At 36.2% G+C, this 19,245-nt stretch overlaps 1 protein-coding gene across 3 annotated transcripts in view; it reads left to right on the top strand.

Annotated features, from left to right (window-relative positions):
- The window catches only part of THEMIS (thymocyte selection associated), a 177,620-nt gene that overhangs the window by 6,329 nt on the left and 152,046 nt on the right, over positions 1–19,245 (top strand). The window lies entirely within an intron of this gene.

Genomic DNA, 19,245 nt, shown 5'->3' with positions numbered 1-19,245 from the left:
CGGTTGTTCATTTATCTAGTTCACTCCTCATTTCTGTCATTTCATCATATTTTTGAGGTTGAGATGTTGCATGTGCTTATGTTAATGAGGGTTATATCTTCTTATGCTATTACTATCATCCTTTCTTCTATATGATTTTTTCGTTAAGTTCTATTTTGTTAGAAAATAATATTACCACTCTAGTTTTCTTTTGAATATCTTTTTCTAAGCACTTATTTCCAATATCTTGGTGTCTCTTGTTTTAAGGGCAAGGAAACACGCGCTTCATCCTCTTTCTGCCTCTTGCGTCAGTGCAGGCAGTGGAAGCAGGTCTCACCCATCCTGTAGGGATGACTCCACGGCAAGAGATTTTCGGAGAAGGGAGGTTTGAGGGAATTTGAGAAGGGCTGACATGAAGTCATGTAAGGTTCTGGAGTACTGGATTGAAGGCTGCCAATTCACAACCACAGTGATAACAGGCAGCATGATACTCTTAACGTGGTGCTCAAGCACTTATTAAATTGCCCTGTTGATATGAAGCAAAGGGTTATAAGCTCAGGACTGTGCCTCCTGGCTGTTACCAATGAGCGGTGATTCCATGGTCAATTTATAACATTAAACACTTGCTCAGTTCCTCTCTTAAGAAAAAGAGACTTCATCATAATCCTGAATGTTGATGTGAAGATTAATTGAGATATTGTATATAAAATATTTAGCAAAATGACTGGCCCATAGAAATCTTGCACTAAATCTTAACTATTATTATGATTGTCATGATGTTGGTATATTGTGAGGAAAACTGATCAACCATTTTTAAAAAGTAAAACCAAACTAATTTGAATTCCATTACTGCTAACATAAATTAAATATAGAGAGAAAATATAAAAAGTTATAACATTAACAGTCAAAATACTCAAAGAAAACATAGAATAATATTAAGCTAGGGACTTAAAAAAGTGAAAAAGTTGAACTTATGAAATAGAAAACTTCCTTATTGAAAAAAACCCAAAATACATAAACGTGGATGAAAGACGAACTACAAACTGGGAAAATATTCACAATCTGGACAGTAGACAGAATGTAAATATCTTAAGTATATGAAGAATTACTGAATAACAATAAAGAAGGATGAACATAAAATTTTAAAATGAGAAAAAGATATAAAAGGCAGTTCACATGCCAGAATCATATAAAAATTTTTCAAATTTACTAACAACAAATGCAAATAAAGCAATAAATCACTCTTAATTATCTCTTAATTCACAGATATTGAAAAGATTCACAAAATCCAATGTAGGTAGGAATGTGCAGAAATGAGGGGAGGCACAGCTGGTGCGTGTGTAAACTGCTACAGACTTTCTAGGTATCAACTGGGCAATATTCATCAACACACAACATGTGCATAAAAACATCTGACCTCTAGAAATTAACTTAGAATATAATTACAAAAAACAACAATAACGATTGTTTTATAGACAAACATCAAATGAGCCTCAGCATGGAATACGTTTTTTAAATTACAATAATACAGTATCAAGCATTGTTCAAAAGGCTAGAATTACAGTGGGGGGAGAAAACAAAGACCCTAACCTATTGGAGCTTATATTCCAGCTTATATATCAAACAAATGATAGATTTAAAATGTATACAAGTGCCCTGAAGAGCTAAATAGCTAGAAAGTAAAGTGAGGCAGAGGGAAGAGAGGATCTTTTGATTGGACGATCAGGGCAGATATCTCTGATGAGATGAACTGAGCAGAGGCCAGAATCAACTGAGGAAATGAGCCTTGCACATATCTGGAAGAACATTCCTGCTGAGGACAGAGCAAGTGAAACCACCTTAGAGCTTTCTTCAGCTAGTTAAGAAACAGGAAGGAAGCTGGTGGGGATGAAGCAGAGCAACTGAAGGGAAGGATAGTGGGAGGGGAGGCTGGGGACATGGCGGCACAGATTTTGTAGGCCTCAAATGCCATAGTGATAGGTAATTTGGTACAGAGTGCAGCTGGGGCAGCAGATGGCGACCTGTAAGATACGGTGGTCAGGGAAGGCCACATACGCTAAAGAGCTGAATTAGGAGCAGAGACATCAACGCTGAGAAGGAATCAGCCACGGAAAGATCTGGGAGATGAGTGTTCCAAACAGAGTGAACAGCTAGTGCAAACGTCTGGCGACCAAAAAGAGCTTAGTCTGTTTGAGGAAGAGAAAAATAGCTGTGTACCTCATACATACAGAAAGCAGGAGAGGAGAGTCGTATGGGAGGAGGTTTAAAGAGTGGGCAAGAGCATTTCAAAATTTTACAAGTGTCAATGACCAGTTTGAGACAGGAGATAGACAGGATCTTATTGCCATTTTAGGAGAGCCATTGGCTGCTCTGGGGGGATAGGCACTGGTGGGGCAAAAGTGGAATAAGGAGACACAATGGAAGCTGAGCAATGATCCAGAAGAGAAAGCGTGGTGCCTTGATTTAGTCTGAAGAGAAATGACCATTCAGGATACACTTTGGAAGCAGACATGTGAGGACTTGCTAATGGACTTGACAGAGGCGTGAGGAAGGAGACGACTGAAGGATGATTGCAAGGATTTTGACCTAAGCCACTAGATAGATTTTGACAGAGTTATGAAGACCAGGAGAGGAAGAGTTTTGGTGAAGAAAGCAGAAATCCTGTTTTGAACATGTTATTTAATCACAAACCTCATCAGTTAAAAAAAATGAACATGCACCTTAGATATATGTATTTCTTTATTGATATTTATGCTCACTCTAAAGTACACATAATAAAAATTGTAAAAGGATAAAGATAAAATTAACAAAATTTTAAATAAGTTTTATTTTTTGTCAATAATAAACCCATTTTTCTCTCATGAAAGTTAACTTTATTATAATATATTAACTATTAATATATTTTAGTGAAAGCAATATTACCAAAAATTATTGAAAATGTTAAATATTTTCATTACTGACTGCTTCAATATTTACGAAAGTGTTGACTTAGTATCATGTATAAATGATTCAAAGACATGATTCTGATTTATTTATTTCAGTACTTGTTTTGAATGATAGCTCTTAAAGATACCTCACAAAGATCCAACATACACCAAATACAATATACACTTAGAGCAGGTTTATCATTAATGTTGGTGGCTATCAATCTATATATGAAATAATCTTCTTCATAAATCTTATTTTGGCAGTTTCTTTAGATAGCAATTGTATGCAGCTGATGACAAGTTTGTACCAGGAATAGAAGTGTCACTCTGCCATCTTCTTCCTGATAGGCTCTGCAATCTTCAATTTTCAAAGGTCTTTTAGGCATCTTGCAAAGTTATTGAGTATTTTGTGAGAGTTAGTATAGTTAAAATTAGATTATAACAATTCTTAAATCAACTTAACTTGACATATGTAAAATGTATGAATTAAGACAATTCTTTTAACTCTCACTTTTTGGAATTCCCAATCTGTCTCAGTATATTGTGGACTATACATGTCATGTGACCATCTGATGTAGGAATAAATTAGGGTTTTTAAAATATTAAATACTAGTAAAGTTTAGAATTAAATATTAGAAAACTTTTATATTGAATACTAGTATATTTTAATTTTCTTATTTGTTCTATGTAGAAATGAATATGAATTGAAGCCTAATATTCTTTTCTCTTACCTCACATCTTGTATGTAGGTAGCCCACTTTAGAGATCCCTTTGTGAGATAACAACTGCCATCATAAATCCCAGATTAAAGCACTGAGTAAGCCAGCTCTTGAGTAATTATGATATACATCGTAGATAACTTGACCTGTGTCATCATATCATCTTCAGTTCTTTGAAAGAGCAGTTTATAGCCAAGGATCAAATCTGAAGAATAATAAAAAAGATTGGTGTTCATTTATTCCAATTTTCTCCTTATTTTGAGTACTTCATAGGATTGTACTTTCTGACCCTTTTGTAGCCATAGGACTTGCATTGGCCAACGTCATGAGAGAAGCAATGTGTATCATTTGGAGGCAGACACTTTAAGAACCAGTTCATAAGTTAACATATTTTATCCTGGTAGACAACTTCAAAATGGAGCCTTCAACAGCCTGTGCCCCTAAGTGACAACAATTATTAGAGACCCTGCCCTCACCCACCTGCATTGGACGTGTATGGAATAAGAAATATATATTTTTATTGTTTAGATCTCTAAGACTTTGAGCTTGTTTGTTTTCTCTGAGTATGTTTTAAGGATAACTTAAACTTTCCTGATGGATAAGAGTTATATTTATTATGATTAGAACTGCACTTATTATCAATTTAAAAAAATTAGACATCAGACATATTCTGGAGAGAATCATATAAGGCCAGGAAAGTAACTTGGGTAATAATGCTACCGCATGTTCATGGGAAAGTGAGTTCACCACTCTGTATTCAGGAAACAATATCTGTTGCTTCTTTGACCGCTCCCCATATTGCTAACATTACCGTTTATCACTCTTTACTTCATATGTATATAACCACATTGGCGTTGACTTAAAAATTTGGCAAAAACATAGTTATTATGCACTATGAGCCTGTTCAATGAACTGGATATTGAAAAATTATTTTTTGCTTTATAGAGATAATACAAGCACATGACTGACAAGTTGGAAAATGCAGAAGCACAAAATTACCAATATCTTCATCAAACAGAGAGAAATACTACTAACATTTTGATGTATTCTCTTCTAATTTTTGTGAAAGTACAAATTAACTTTTAAAAATAGAAAAATGGATGCCAAAATTCCTTGCCCTGTGCTTTATGCAGTATCTCACCACTCACTACAAACTCCATCTACCCCCTTGGTTCAAGCCCTCATAATTTATTGCCAGGATGATCAAAATAGCCACCTAACAGGTCACCTTGCTTCTGCTCTTTCACTTCCAAAGTCTGTTTTCAACATAGCATCCAGAGTCATGCTTTTGCCTCGAGATAAAAGCCATACAATGGGTAGTAAGGTCCTATATTTTTTTCTCCTTGCTCTCATTATTTATCTGAGTTTATTGTTTACTAATCTTCTTCTCCTTCCAGTCACACTGTTCTCCTCTCTGTTCCTCAAACTTGGGGATATTCTTCTGCCTTAAAGCTTTGATCACGCTCTTCCCTCGGGCTGGCAAGCTCTTCTACCAGATGTCGACTTTGCTAACTCCTTTCTCTGTGAGGGTTACCCTGACCACTCTATTTAACGCTGCAAATTTTCCACCCCCTACCTCGTATTCCCAAGCTCTTTATTATGTTTTTCATTTTTTTTTGTACCAAGCACCTATTGCCTTTTACATATCATGTAAGTTACTTATTTATTGTTTATTTTTCTATCTTTTCTCATTAAACTTTTCTTATAGCTTCATTGAGGTATAATTTCCTAAACTGTAAAATTCATCCATTATAAGTGTACAAGTCAATGATTTTTAGTAAATTTATAGAGTTATGTAACCAGTGCCAATTTTAGACCATTTCCATTGTCTCAAAAAAGCCCCTTGAGCTATTTGTCAATAGTCATCATTTATTTTTCCAGCCCCAGGCAACCACTGATCTGCTTTCTGTCTATAAATTTGCCTTTCCTGGATATTTCAAATAAAATAAATCATATAGTACATAGTCTTTTGCATCTATCTTCTTTTATTTAGCATAATGTTTTGGAGTTTCATCCATGTTGTAGAATGTATAAGTACTTTGTTCCTTTTTATTGCTAAATAGTATTGTGTCATATGGATATACCACATTCTGTTGATCTAACATCAGTTAAAGGACACTTGTATTATTTCTATTATTTCCCCTTTGGAGATGATATGAATAATGTACCATTTTACGTTTCCACTTAAATGTATTAGGATTCTACTTTCTCCAAATCCTTACCAAAACTTAGTATTGCCTATATTTTATATTATAGCCAATGACATCTCATTATAGTTTTAATTTACATTTTCTTAATGATAAATGATGTTGAGCAATTTTTTCTGTGCTTATTAGCCATTTATTTGTCTTTTTTGATAAAATATCTCTTCAATTTGTTTGCCTATCTTTGTTTGTCTTCTTGTTATTGAGTTCTAAGAATTATTTCTATATTCTGTAGGTTTGATTTGCAAATATTTTCAGATATGTAAGTGAAAGTATTTCTTCCCTTCTGTGGCTTGTCTTTTCATTTGCTGAACATTGTCTTGAGGCAAAAATGATTTAAATTTTGATGAATTTATCAATTTCGTTTTCTTTAGGGCTTCTGCTCGTGTTATCAAGTTGCCTAACCAAAGATCATGAAAGTTTCCTCCTATTTTCCTCCTTTGTTTCCTCCTATGTGTTGGGGTCCTCCAGATCACCATCAGTTCTGATGATTTTCTAGAAATATAGGACTCAGAAAAGTGATCATACTCAGCATTATGTTTTATTACAGGGAAAGGATACAGATTAAAGTCAGCAAAGGACAAAGGCATAGAGGACAGAGTCCATGAGAAGACAGTTATCCTCTCCCAGTAGAGATATATGGATAGTGCTTAACTTTTCTAGCAACAATGTGTCACAACGTGCACAAAGTTTTTCCAATTAGGGAAGCTCATCTGTGCCTTCACGTCCAGGGTTTTTACTGGAGCAGTCAGAGAGGCATAGAATATTTGTGTGACTGACCTTAGCTGCTGAATCTCCAGTCCCTTCAGAGGTCAAGTGGTACTCTGTGATCCAGGACCCCAGGTGAATAAAAAACAGGCATTCACTATAAATCACGCTGGTAGCATTCACTATCTGGTGTGGCCCAAGTGCCCACATATACAAAAACACTCTTATCTGTCAGGATATTCCAAGGGCTTAGATGTTATCTCTCAGGAGCCTGTCAAGGGCTGGTCCTTTCTTTGGAATGTGCAGGGTTTGAGCACCCCAAGCCCATGGAGTTAACCCTTTACTGCACAGTTTTCTTTTAGAAAAGTTTCATTTCTTATCCTTAGGTCTCAGATACAGTTGAGTTAGCCAGAATTTTCTAAAGCCTTAAATCCAAGTAATGGAAGAATTAACCAACTTTGTACACAGTTACAAAGCATGTTGGGAATGACTCAGGTGGAAAAGGCTCTCTCTAGTTGACAGAGTTCGTCAAATAGGTATCTACGTGAGTGCCTTTCCAAGCTGAGAGAACATCCTCAGCAAAAGGTTATGGCAGGAATGTGTTGGCATATTTTAGAAAAAGTGAGAAACCAGTGAGACCGGAAGGAGGGAGAGAGTGATCAGAAATGATATCAGGGAAGAAATGGTGGAGAACCACATATAGTCCTTTCTGACATCGCAAGAGTTTCACTCTTAGAAGAGTGAGGAACTTGAAGATACCCATTTAAATTAGCAAAAATAACATTAATGCTAGAACTCTTATCTTTACTATGAATTTAGATACCATGAGCCATTTCTTTTCCCTGTTTATCAAAAAGGAGAATGCTGATAAAACCTTACATACATTTGCAGAAGTCAGAGAATAGTTTTGCTTAAATGAGTGCATAAATATAATGTTCAAAAGTATTTCTTATAGGGATTTTTAAATACCATGAAGATATTTTCCCCCCTTGGGAGGTAAGATTTTTAAGTACCGTGTTTTGAATATATTAACTATTATATTTCTTTTTCCTGCCAAAATATGTTAAAATCATGGAAATTATTCCCTAAAATTATGTACCTATCTCCCTTCATTTCTTCCTTCTATTCTTTCTTCCTTCTTTCCTTTTATAAAATGAATAAAATATGATTCTTGCCCTTAAGGACTCCATGGGCCAGTGAAAGGAGAGATTTTTTTAAAGATTTTATTTTTTCTTCTTCTCCGCAAAGCCCCCCGGCATATAGTTGTAGATTTCTAGTTGTGAGTCCTTCTAGTTGTGGCATGTGGGACACTGCCTCAGCACGGCCTGATGAGCAGTGCTACGTCTGTGCCCAGGATCTGAACCGATGAAACCCTGGGCCGCTGAAGCAGAGGGCGCAAACTTAACCACTTGGTCATGGGGCCGGCTCCGGGAGATAGATTTTTTTAAATCAATATTTACGATACAATGTGAAAGGTGCTTTAATAGATGTAAAGTGTTTTGAGAACACTGGGACAAGCACAGCTTACACCCAAGAAATCAAAGAAAGCTTAACAAGAGGTGGTGATGGATTTCGCTGGGGTTTACAGCCTGTACAGAAGATGAACAGGTAAATAAGAAATTTCCAGAATGAGAGAAAAGTTTTTAGAAGGCTATACAAATTTGAAAATTCAAAATATGATCCAAGAACAGCTCAGGGAATAGTAGGTAATCAGGTAATTTGTGGTCGTATTTTAAATGGCTTCTGAACTATAATAAGGATATTGAATTTATTCTGTAAGAATAAATTCAGGAACCTATAAAATGATATTATTTTTATGATGTGTTTTCCAAAGTGTAAAAGTAAAACATGTTCATTGTAAAACGTTTGAAAATTATAGAAAAAGCCAAAGGACTTCTGAGCTATTTAAGGCAAAAAGTTGAGTAGATAGACATCCATCGTAGTAGAGGTTTACAAGATGGATATGAGACAAACAGCGAGGAGCTAATTGCAGCTAGAGAGAAGGGAAGAGACAGAATTCATGGTCTTTTCAGGTAGAATCTTCTGAACTTGACAGCTTATGAGAAGCAGCGAGCAAGAGGGAGGAGCTGATGACAAACCTGAGGTTTCTGGACTACGTAAACGTGGTAGATGATAAAATATTACTTGAAAGAGTTCCTACAAGAGCAGCAGAGGTTTTCAGTTGGAGGCGTGATTCAGTTACATTCTTACGAACGTGAAGCCTTATAGGACATTCAGATACAAATGAGCATTAGACCACCAAAAATGCGCATCTGAAGGAAAAGGAGTCACGAATTTGTCAGGTTTAACAGTACAGATTGGTAAGTGGGTGAAAAGAAGCCTTGTTATTTCAGGGATGACCCTATGGTCCGTGTGACCGGTCAGAAGAAATATGTGGGTCTCAAAGAACAGTGACATAGAGGAGGAGCCTGTCAAGCCAAAAAACCCCATCTCTGTTGGAGAAAAAGGAGAAACGGGGGTAGTGCATTGATGAAAAGAAATGACATAGCGCTAGACCAAGAGAGAAACGTTTGCTTCAGGACATAGTTTGTAGTAGATTATTAATTATATTACAGCCCTAGATATTGAAGGCTTATTATGTGCCACGCTCTCTGCATATAGATTTGGGTGTGTAAATATACATAATACATACATGAATATATTTTATATATGTGCATGTCTCTACATAAATATATGTGAATATATATAATGCAACACACGTAATTAATACTTTATACATGCTCATCTATACATAAATTTAGTGTTCATATGTGTATAGGTACAAATATATATTTAATCTTATTTAAATTATTTAATTCATTATATTTATAAAAATTTTTAATCCTTGAAGGTATCTTGTGAGAGTATTATTTCCGTTTTCAGGGTCACCTATTTGCCGTAGGACCTACCTCTACCCCAGGGATGAAACTATAAGTTTATTCTCGCTCTGCCCACCTGAAGAGTTTACAAAATTCTATAGCGAATTCCACCCTTATAGAACCATCAATGATTTTAAGAAGTTTTATAATAATTAAATGAATGTAGTTTGACTATACAAATTGGGTTGCTAAAGTAAACACAAACAAGAAATAACTAGCATTAGTTACACGTTTGTTCTGTCTTTTAATAACATCCATTATTACTGATTTCACCTTCAATTTGATAGGTGTGACATTGGCGAATTAACTCTAAAACTGGCTGAATAAGTGTATTGAATAATGATACTTAGTGAATTATGCATTATATGAAGATGACTTTTACAGATTTGATGCATGTATGAGAATTCATGTGGCAAAAAATTATGCCTATTTTAATGCCAACATAATTATTTTATGGCTAATTGAATTTAATTTTCTTCAGGCTTAATTTAGTCAGCCAGGGACTTGGTAGCAAAATTGAGAAAATCTGAAAATTATAGTGTAGTATTCAACTTGCATTTATTCATATTTCATAGGTTTTAAATATTCAGACAAAACAAAAACTTTTTCCACTTTTTATGTATTCACAACAAAGATATTGCTTCATACAGACTCAAGAGGAATGAAATTATGTAAAATTCTAATGAAATATGGCCTGTCAAATTTTTTAAAAAGAATTTTAGCCAAATGAAAACAGAGCACTAGAATCTCTCTATGTGAGCTTACATTCATAAAGATTTACTAAAAACAAGCATTAAATGTCTAAAGTAGAGTTTTTCTCCATGTTTACAACGTGTTCTGGTGAGCTTCATGGGTATGAAGCTGCTCTTGAGATCCAGGACAGCCAAAATCCACAGATGTTGCATTTTAAAAAGAAGTCAAACTTATGATGTCCCCAAATTTAAAATGGATAATAGTTTATTAAATAAATATAAATTTTCTCTGTCTGTGTCAGTGGCCTGTGGTTGAACACTTTCAGAATGAAATTTGGTAAACTTAGATACTGAGTTTCATTTAAAAAATTTACTGGAATTATATTGATTTGTTAACATGCAAAAACTAAATGTGTGGCTACATTCTTTAAGGCATAATCTGATTTGAAAAAAATGTTGAATGTTTTTTCTATAAAAACTTTGGAACCGGGACCGGCCCATGGCCAAGTGGTTAAGTTCTCGCGCTCTGCTTCGGGAGCCCAGGGTTTCGCTAATTGGACCCTGGGTGCAGACATGGCACCGCACATCAGGCCACACTGAGGCAGCATCCCACATGCCACAACTAGAAGGACCCACAACTACAATATACAACTATATACTGGGGGGCTTTGGGGAGAAGGAAAAAAAAAAGATTGCCAACAGATGTTAGTTCAGGTGCTAATCTTGAAGAAAACAACAACCTTGGAAACATTTTTTGTTATTTAAGATCTGACACCTCAGCTACTATATGATTTGGCTTCTAGCATACCTTTAGGCCATGGACTACAGGTCAATAAGAAGTTACCTTTTCAGCATAATTAAACATTAGTTTAAAAAAAATATTTGAAGTTTAAAATGTAAAAGAATTTTAAAAGTTTAGGGCAGTTTTGTGTGTGGGCTTGAATGGAATGCTTTTTTTCCCTAAAATTTACTCAAGCAGGCCTTATTTAGGGAAAAAGTTTATAATAGGTACATGAAAAATAAGCTAAAGAGGTTCAGATAAGAGAAAGTTCAGCTGGATTATTTTCAAAAGCTGTAGAGGAAAATAACTGCTAGAAAAGTTTTCGTGTTGTTTATCGAAGTGGAGATGTTCCAAAATGTGGACATTTTTGCACAATGAAGTACATTATTCATAAGTATAGTGGGGTTGCACACTTAAAAATTTCTAACTTATTTGTTGTTAAGTACCAACCTTGACTACGCAATGCAAAGTTAGAAAATGGAGTGCTGGCACATGTTTTTGCATATAATCATATAAATATAGATTATTCATATGCTTCCTTCATTTTATAAGCAAAAAGAAATGACTGAGCAAGAGACTAAGTAAAAATTATATTTTTTATTGGCTGCTAGATTTTCAAGTGCTGTGGAATGGATTTCCATTTTAGTTAGCAACATTAATTTCCTAAATTCATTTTAATGGGTACAAATTATTGGTCAATTATTTAACACTGAACAATATTTACTAAAGGAAAAAAAATTAAAATTTTTGCCTTAAGTTTAGTAGGTTATGTTTTTGTATATTATGATACTGATAAATTTTGTAGGCACTGCTAAATGACTAGTAAGTGTTGAAAATGGGAGAGAAAGTAACTTCAAATAAGGTGCAAAAAATTCTGAAAAATTATTTTTAGAAATGTCTATCTTTGATGCAATATTCAAGCTCTTGAATTTAAAAACTTTACATTTTAATTGGGACATCTACTTTGTTTTAGTCCTAATAGATATTTGGAACCATTGCACCTTTTTAAAACTAAGATTTTAGCAACAGCCATGAGATGAAATTTATTTAAATAAAACATACCTTTTTCACATGAAATAATACTTCTAAAATGACAACAGATAGTTATTATTTTACAAGATTTTGTCGTTATTTTAAAGAAAAGTAATTTATTAGGAAACAGGGCAAGTTTTCTACTAAGCTATGTAATGAAATTAGCTGTCCAGCTTTCTGATTCTCATAAAGAATACTCAGGTCTAAAGAGTTTTACTCTAGGTTAGAAGGGTTGGTTTTAGTGATTCAGCATATGCGTCAGTTAAGGAAAGAACACCTGCCCCCTTACCATGTGTGAACTCTAACCACAGATCAAAGGACATTTTTTTTTTTTACTTCTCTATCGACATCAGGAAAAGTTTAAAACATTTTTTCCCAGAACTCCTGAAATCAAATCACTCGAGTTTTGAATTAACTGTTCATTAGCAGAAAGCACTCTGATTTTGAACATGAGTAACGGTTACTAATGTAAACATATTCCCATTTAAATTCCTGTTTAAATATAATGTACGTATTTATTCCAGTAATTAAAAAAAATCCACAATGATTTAACGTGTTCAAAGAGTCTATAGAATCTTCACAAGAATGGAAATCTGAACTTGTCTTAGATCAGACACAGGCTGGCCCTTCCTCTTTCCCTCCCTCCCTCCCTTCTATGCCCCTCTACTCAGTCAGATAAGATTGGATACATTTACAGATGCTCTTTGACTGTAACGTACTTCGAGTACCCGTTCTGGGCTGTAGTAAAACACGAGGAAGTGGGTGTAAAAAATAAACCCCACTGCCATCAAGTTTTTCATTTAAAGAAAGGACAAATAATTAAGAGGATAGTAATAAAGACGGCACCTAAAAAAAATTCCAGATCAACTCTACACGCACTGCATACTTTAAAAAATCAGAGGGACGAGGTGGCTGCGACCCTAGGGACCAGGCTAGACCGGCGGCAAGTTCGGCCAGGAGCGGGCTCCGGGGTCCCGTTAACGCAGGCGCACCTCCCGTTGGCTGGTCGGGAAAATACACCGCCGTGGGACCGGCCTGGAGATGGCGGGATGCAAATCTTGGGAGACCAGCTCCTCAATACACCTCGGGTCAGAACGGAGGGGCAGCTGCAGCTCCTGAAAGGTCAGCCCACGCTGTGCAGACGCGCTGCGCCGCGGTGCACGCCTGCGCCCAGGTCCTCGCCGCCCGCGCTCCCGCCGCCGCGCGCTCTCACCACCCGCTGCCTCTCCAGGTGCATCGGGGCCGCCACGGCAGCGGGGGCTCACCCAACCTCCCTCCCTAACCGCCCTGGGGATCCATTTTCTTTTTTCCCCTCCACCCTGCCCCCGCATAATTTGCCCATTTCATTACAAAGTAACTTTCTACATTTCTAGTAAATCTGTTATTTTTAGAGTGAGGCAGTACCCTAGATCAACGGAACTAAGCTCCTCGTTTTATAAAGGCAGTGAGCTATCCAAAGGCATGTTTTTGTGCAATTATTCCCCTCACCGATGATTAATAAAAACATTAGAAATTTCTGTTTCAGAGTTATTTTCAAATAGGATCAACTTTTATCATTCTTAATGGTAGTTACATATAGGGGAACAGATAAATAATCAAATGAATAAATGAATCTCCAAGAATAGCCATTTATTCAGCTAACACTGTGAGTGTTAATACCTGCCTGCACTGGCAGCAGTCGAGATGGGTAAATCACCGTGGCTCTCTCAAAGAAGTCAGGGTGTCCTCAAGAAGTCAGACATAACACTTACAGTGATGTTATGACTTGCTCTGCAGTGACCTGTGCTCAACAGATTTTGTGATCATTCCTGGACTGATACAGTTTTTGTCAACTGTTAATTAGAGCATCTGAATTTTCAGATAATATATCTAAGATAATTAGGTATCTGAATTTTCAGATAATATACCTAAGCTAATAACCATTAAAGATAAAAGGAAGAATGGAAATTTTAATTTCTGCTATTAAGAAGGTTCTCTTCTTACTTGGAACAATAAACCATTCATTGGCAAGTCCTCATTAAAAAGTTGACAGTGAAATTAAACACTGATAGAGGGCATTCATCTGACAAGTGATCTGTAGCGTTGTGTTTTTACTGTTGGCCTTCGTGCTAGTTGCTTTTCTAATTCAGATTCCTTTGAAAAAAGCAGAATTATTCAAGGAAGCATCATGTTTTTAAAAAACCACAGGCTCACTGCTCAGTAAAATTCAGCAGCTCCTTTTTACTAAAGTAACCTGTTGATGAATGTTATTTTCATCCTATTTATTAAGAGCAACTAAAAAAAAGAAATCGTGCCAAACTTTCTGGAGAAAATAACTTTTGTTGCAAACTGACCAGAATTGATTTGGAAATTCATTATTATTAGGTTATTTTTGGTAGATATTGATAGCCTTCAGTCCTTGGAAATACATGATCTCATACAGTGAAAGAAAACCTTAGATCAAATTTTGCCAAATGTAAAACACTTATTTGCAAGCGGGCCTGTGTGTCAGTTTGATGTAGTCTCAGTTATTTGTCTTTTTAGATGCTCTGACAGCACCTTTCATGAAAGGTTCATTAGAGACTTCTGCAGCAATATTCCAGCAACAAGATCCAGCTACCCTTCTAGTTAGGTGAAAAAACTGCTTTGAATCAGCCGCTGAACCAAGACTGTGAAGCATAGCGCCTTTGATGGGCTCACTCAATTCTGGTACCCCTTTGCAAGATCAGGAGCGCCTCTGCTACATTTGGAACTAAGCAACACATCTCGAACACCACTCATCTCACCAATGAAGCAGTCTTGCTAATGCCCATTATTCTACTTAAGAAAACTTCTGTGTTAATAGGAGATAAATGTAGGTGGCATTTGTGGCAATTGTTTCAAGAGTATGGACTTCCAATTAATCTTTTTTATTTTTTTTTTAAAGATTTTATTTTTCTCCTTTTTCTCCCCAAAGCCCCCCGGTACATAGTTGTATATTTCGTTGTGGGTCCTTCTAGTTGTGGCACGTGGGACGCTGCCTCAGCGTGGTCTGATGAGCAGTGCCATGTCCGCGCCCAGGATTCGAACCAACGAAACACTGGGCCGCCTGCAGCAGAGCGCGCGAACTTAACCACTCGGCCACGGGGCCAGCCCCCCAATTAATCTTTTGAGTGTTAACTAGTCACTCTGGGTTTATATTTCTGATTAGTGTACTTCAAATATTAACATTTTCCTCATCTCTTCCCCAGGGCTATAGTTTAAAACTATCGAATACATACAGATGTATCTCATTGTCTGTGTTGAAGCACTGTAACTAAATTACACACACATTATGATAATATTAAACATTTATCTTGGCACGTGTCTCAGATGTTCTATTTATCTCACTCTTGGTGGAGCAAATCTATCCATAGAGTTGCTTTTGTTTTGTTTTGTTTTTACATTTATAGTTTAACTAACTCCTAAATTTGTAAGTTTCCCAGGGTGATATGTAGTTCTGACTTCCCTTTATCTGTTTAGTGATTTGTAACAATATTTCTCAAATCTAAGCAAATTTTGGAATCTACTAACGAAATTTAAAATAAAAAATTCCTGGGTTCCACCCTGGAGAATCTGATTTAGAATTTCTGTAGTATAGCCCAAGAATCTGTATTTTTATATTTTTCCCAAATAATCCTGGTCCAGCCTGTTGACAAACAGTTGTTTAAGAGGAACCAGGTAGGACCATCTCTGCTTAAGGATGACCATTTGCTATTAGAAACAATAGATCAAGAACTGAGCTTGGGTTCCCTTCCCAAGTTTTCCACATCTTAGTACGCCTCACTCTCTTCGTGCCCCAGCATAGCAGTCTGGAAGTCATTTTGGTCTCATTTTCTACTTTTCCTTCACCAGTTTGTGGAAGGCCATTTCAGTGTGTGCAGCTGCCATGCCACTCAGTCCCTCGTCACTGTGTACTTACATCACCGCAGCACCTGTCACACATCTCGTTGCCGCTGGTGTCTTTTGTTACTCTGCAAGTAGCTCTCAGGAGAACTTCCATAGCACAATAGCACTATATTGCCTCCAGTTTGAATCCACTCTCTTTAAGTACTCTTCAACCACTCACTTTTTATTTTGTAGTCAGATCATCTTGGAAGGACCCTTGATGCCAGATAATCCTTTAACATACATTAGTTTAAATCTAATAAGTGATGTTTTTACTTTCTGGAATGCCTTTTCTATCAATATTAATAACCAGTCTTCCAGAGCAATCCCATTTGACCATAATCACGCGTCAACTACTACATACGTAAGAGGTTATACTTCAGGTTGTGCATTGCTGACTTCATTAGCTTGAGAGGACCATCAAGGTGACTTGAGGATGCCCAAATTACCAAGCTTTAAGCACGTTACCAATAGCGAAACCTAGGATTGCATTTAAGCTTCTCTTTTTCCTTTTAGTAGAAAAAGGAAATGCTGTTCAATACAGTAGCTAGTAGCCATATATAGCTACAGTAATGCTTCTCTTAATGACGGAGATGCTTTCTGAGAAATGCGTTTTTAGGTAATTTCATCATTGTGCGAACATCATACAGTGTACTTACACAAACCTAGATGGTACAGCCGATTACACACCTAGGCTATATAGAACTAGTCTTATGGGATCACTGTCGTATATGCAGTCAGTTGTTGACTGAAAGGTCGTTATGGGGAGCCTGAATGTATCTAAATTTAAATTACAGGTGAACAAATTAAAAAATTCGGTTCCTTAGTTACATTTGAAGTGCTCATGAGCCTCATGTGGCTATTAGCTGCAGTGTGGGGCAGCTCAAAGCATATGTGCACCATTGCTGAAAGTCCTATTGGACAGCGCTGCTCTAGAGTCCCTCTGGGAGTCCCAAAGGTGGGAAGAGGCCACATCTATCAACATCACCCACTGCCTCTATCTCTGCTTTCATCACTCTCTTAAGGATTTATGCAGTTTGAGGGTTGTCAGTTTTCCTCAGCCTGCTTCTACTACTTCAGCTGGTCCATGCGTGTTTCTGTGTTTGATTCAGGCTTTCTCAATCTGTCCCTAGTGTCAAAAGTTGTGCTGCAGCACATGCATAGTACACGCACACACGCTTATTTAAATTAAACTTTATTTTGAGAGGATTGTAGATTCATGTGCAATAATAATAAGCAATAATATAGAAAGATCCCATGTGTCCTTCACCCGGTTTCCTTCAATCATAACATCTGACAAAACCATAGCATAACGTTACAGCCAGGATACTGACATTGATACACTCGAGATACAGAACATTTCTACCGTCATGTCACTCCTGTTGCTCTTTTATAGACACATTCACTTCCTTCTCACTTCCCCCATCCTCTCCTTAACCCCTTTCAATCATTAATCTGTTTAGCATTTTTCTAATTTTGTCATTTCAAAAATGTTACATAAAGAGAATCATACAATATGTAACCTTTTGGGATTGACTTTTACACTCAGCACAGTTCTCTGGAGATTCATCAGGTTTTTGAATAAATTAATAGTTCATTCCTTTTTATTGCTGAGTAGTATTTCATAGTACGGATGTACCTGATTTGTTTAACTATTCATATGTTGAGGAACATTTGGTCTGTTTCCAGTTTTGGGCTATTATGAATAAAGATGCTATAAACATTCGTATACAAGTTTTTGTGTGAAAATAATTTTTTATTTCTCTGGGATAAATGCCCAGGAGTGAAATGCTGGCGGTTGCATGTTCAGTTATTTCTTAAGAATCTGCCAAACTGTGTTCCCAACCGGCTGTACCATGTTACATCCCCACCAGCGCTGTACAAGTAATTCAGTTTCTCTGCACCCTCACTGGCATCTGCTGTTGTCATTATTTTTTATTTCAGCCATTTTGATAGATATGGAGTGATATCTCACGGTGGTTTTAATTTGCACTTCAGTGCTCGCTAACAATGTGCTCATGTGCCATCTGTATATCCTCTTCAGTGAAATGATTTTTCATATCTTTTGCCCATTTTCTAATTGGATTGTTTGATTTTTTTTACTGTTTGATCTTGAGAGTTCTTTATAAGTTCTAGATATAAATTCTTTACCAGATATATGATTTGCAAATAGTTTCTCCCAATCTGTAGTTTGTATTTTCATCCTTTTCACATTGGCTTTTACAGAGCAAAAGTTTTGAATTTTTGTGAAGTTCAATTGATGAAGTTTTCTTTTTTGTGTGTGTGGATCATGCTTTTGGTGTCAGTTCTAATAACTCTTTGCCTAGCCCTAGGTCCTAAAGATTTTATGCTTTTTTTTGTTCTAAACGTTTTTTAGTCTTACATTTTATTTCATGATCCATTTTGCGTCAACATATATATATTTACAATGTGAGGTTTAGTACCAGGTTTATTTTTTTTTTGCCTGTGAATATCCAATTGCCCCAGCATGGTCTGTTTAAAAGGCTATCTTTCCTCCATTGAATTGCTTTTGCAACTTTGCCAAAAATCGGATGGGTTTATTTCTGTGGGGCTGTTTTTAGGTACTACTACATTTTGTTTCATTGATGTATCTATCTATGCTTGGGCCCCAGTATCACAGTCTTGATTATGGTAGTTATACTGTAAGTCTTGGACTTGAGTAGTGTAGTTCCCTCTACTTTATTCTTCTTTTTCAAGTTTTTTTCCCAGCTTTTCAGTTTCGTTTCCTTCCCATATGCATTTTAGAATAGTCTTGTCTACTTTTACAAACAATCTTGTTGGAACTTTGATATGAATTGCATTAACCTTTATACCAATTTGGGGAGAATTGACATCTTTGTTATATTGAGTGTTCCAATCCATAAGCATGATACTTCTCTCCCATTTTTCAAAGATCTTCTTTGAATTCTCACATCAGTTTTATTTTTTTACTTTTCAGCATACAAGTCCTGTACATGCTTTGTTAAATTTACAATTATTTCGTTTTTTTAAGAGATTATAAATTATATTTTCAATTTGAGTGTCCACACATTCGTTGCTAGTTATAAAAACGCAATTGACTTCTGGATGTCAATCTTGTATTCTCTGACTTTGGTGAATTCACTTAATAGTTCCCAGGAGTTTTTCTGTTGATTGCTTGAGATTTTCTAAGTAGATAATGATGTCATTTGCAAATAGGGATAGTTTCGTATCTTCTTTTCTGAGACATATGCCTTTTCTTTTCTTTTTTTGTCTTATTTCACTGGCTAGACCTTCCAGGACTATGTTGAGTAAGAGTGGTTAGAGCAGACAGCCTTGATTCATTCCTGATCTTAGGAAGAAAGCATTTGGTCTTTGACTATTAAATGTAATGTTAACTGTAGGGGTTTTTCGTAGATTCTCTTTATCAATTTGAGGAAGTTGCCCTGTACCCTAGTTT

This window comes from Equus przewalskii, chromosome 9 (genome assembly GCF_037783145.1).
Source record: "Equus przewalskii isolate Varuska chromosome 9, EquPr2, whole genome shotgun sequence".
NCBI classification, from domain to species: Eukaryota; Metazoa; Chordata; class Mammalia; order Perissodactyla; family Equidae; genus Equus; species Equus przewalskii.
The sequence above is the reverse complement of the archived record's forward strand: the minus strand, read 5'-3'. Positions and strand labels throughout refer to the sequence as shown.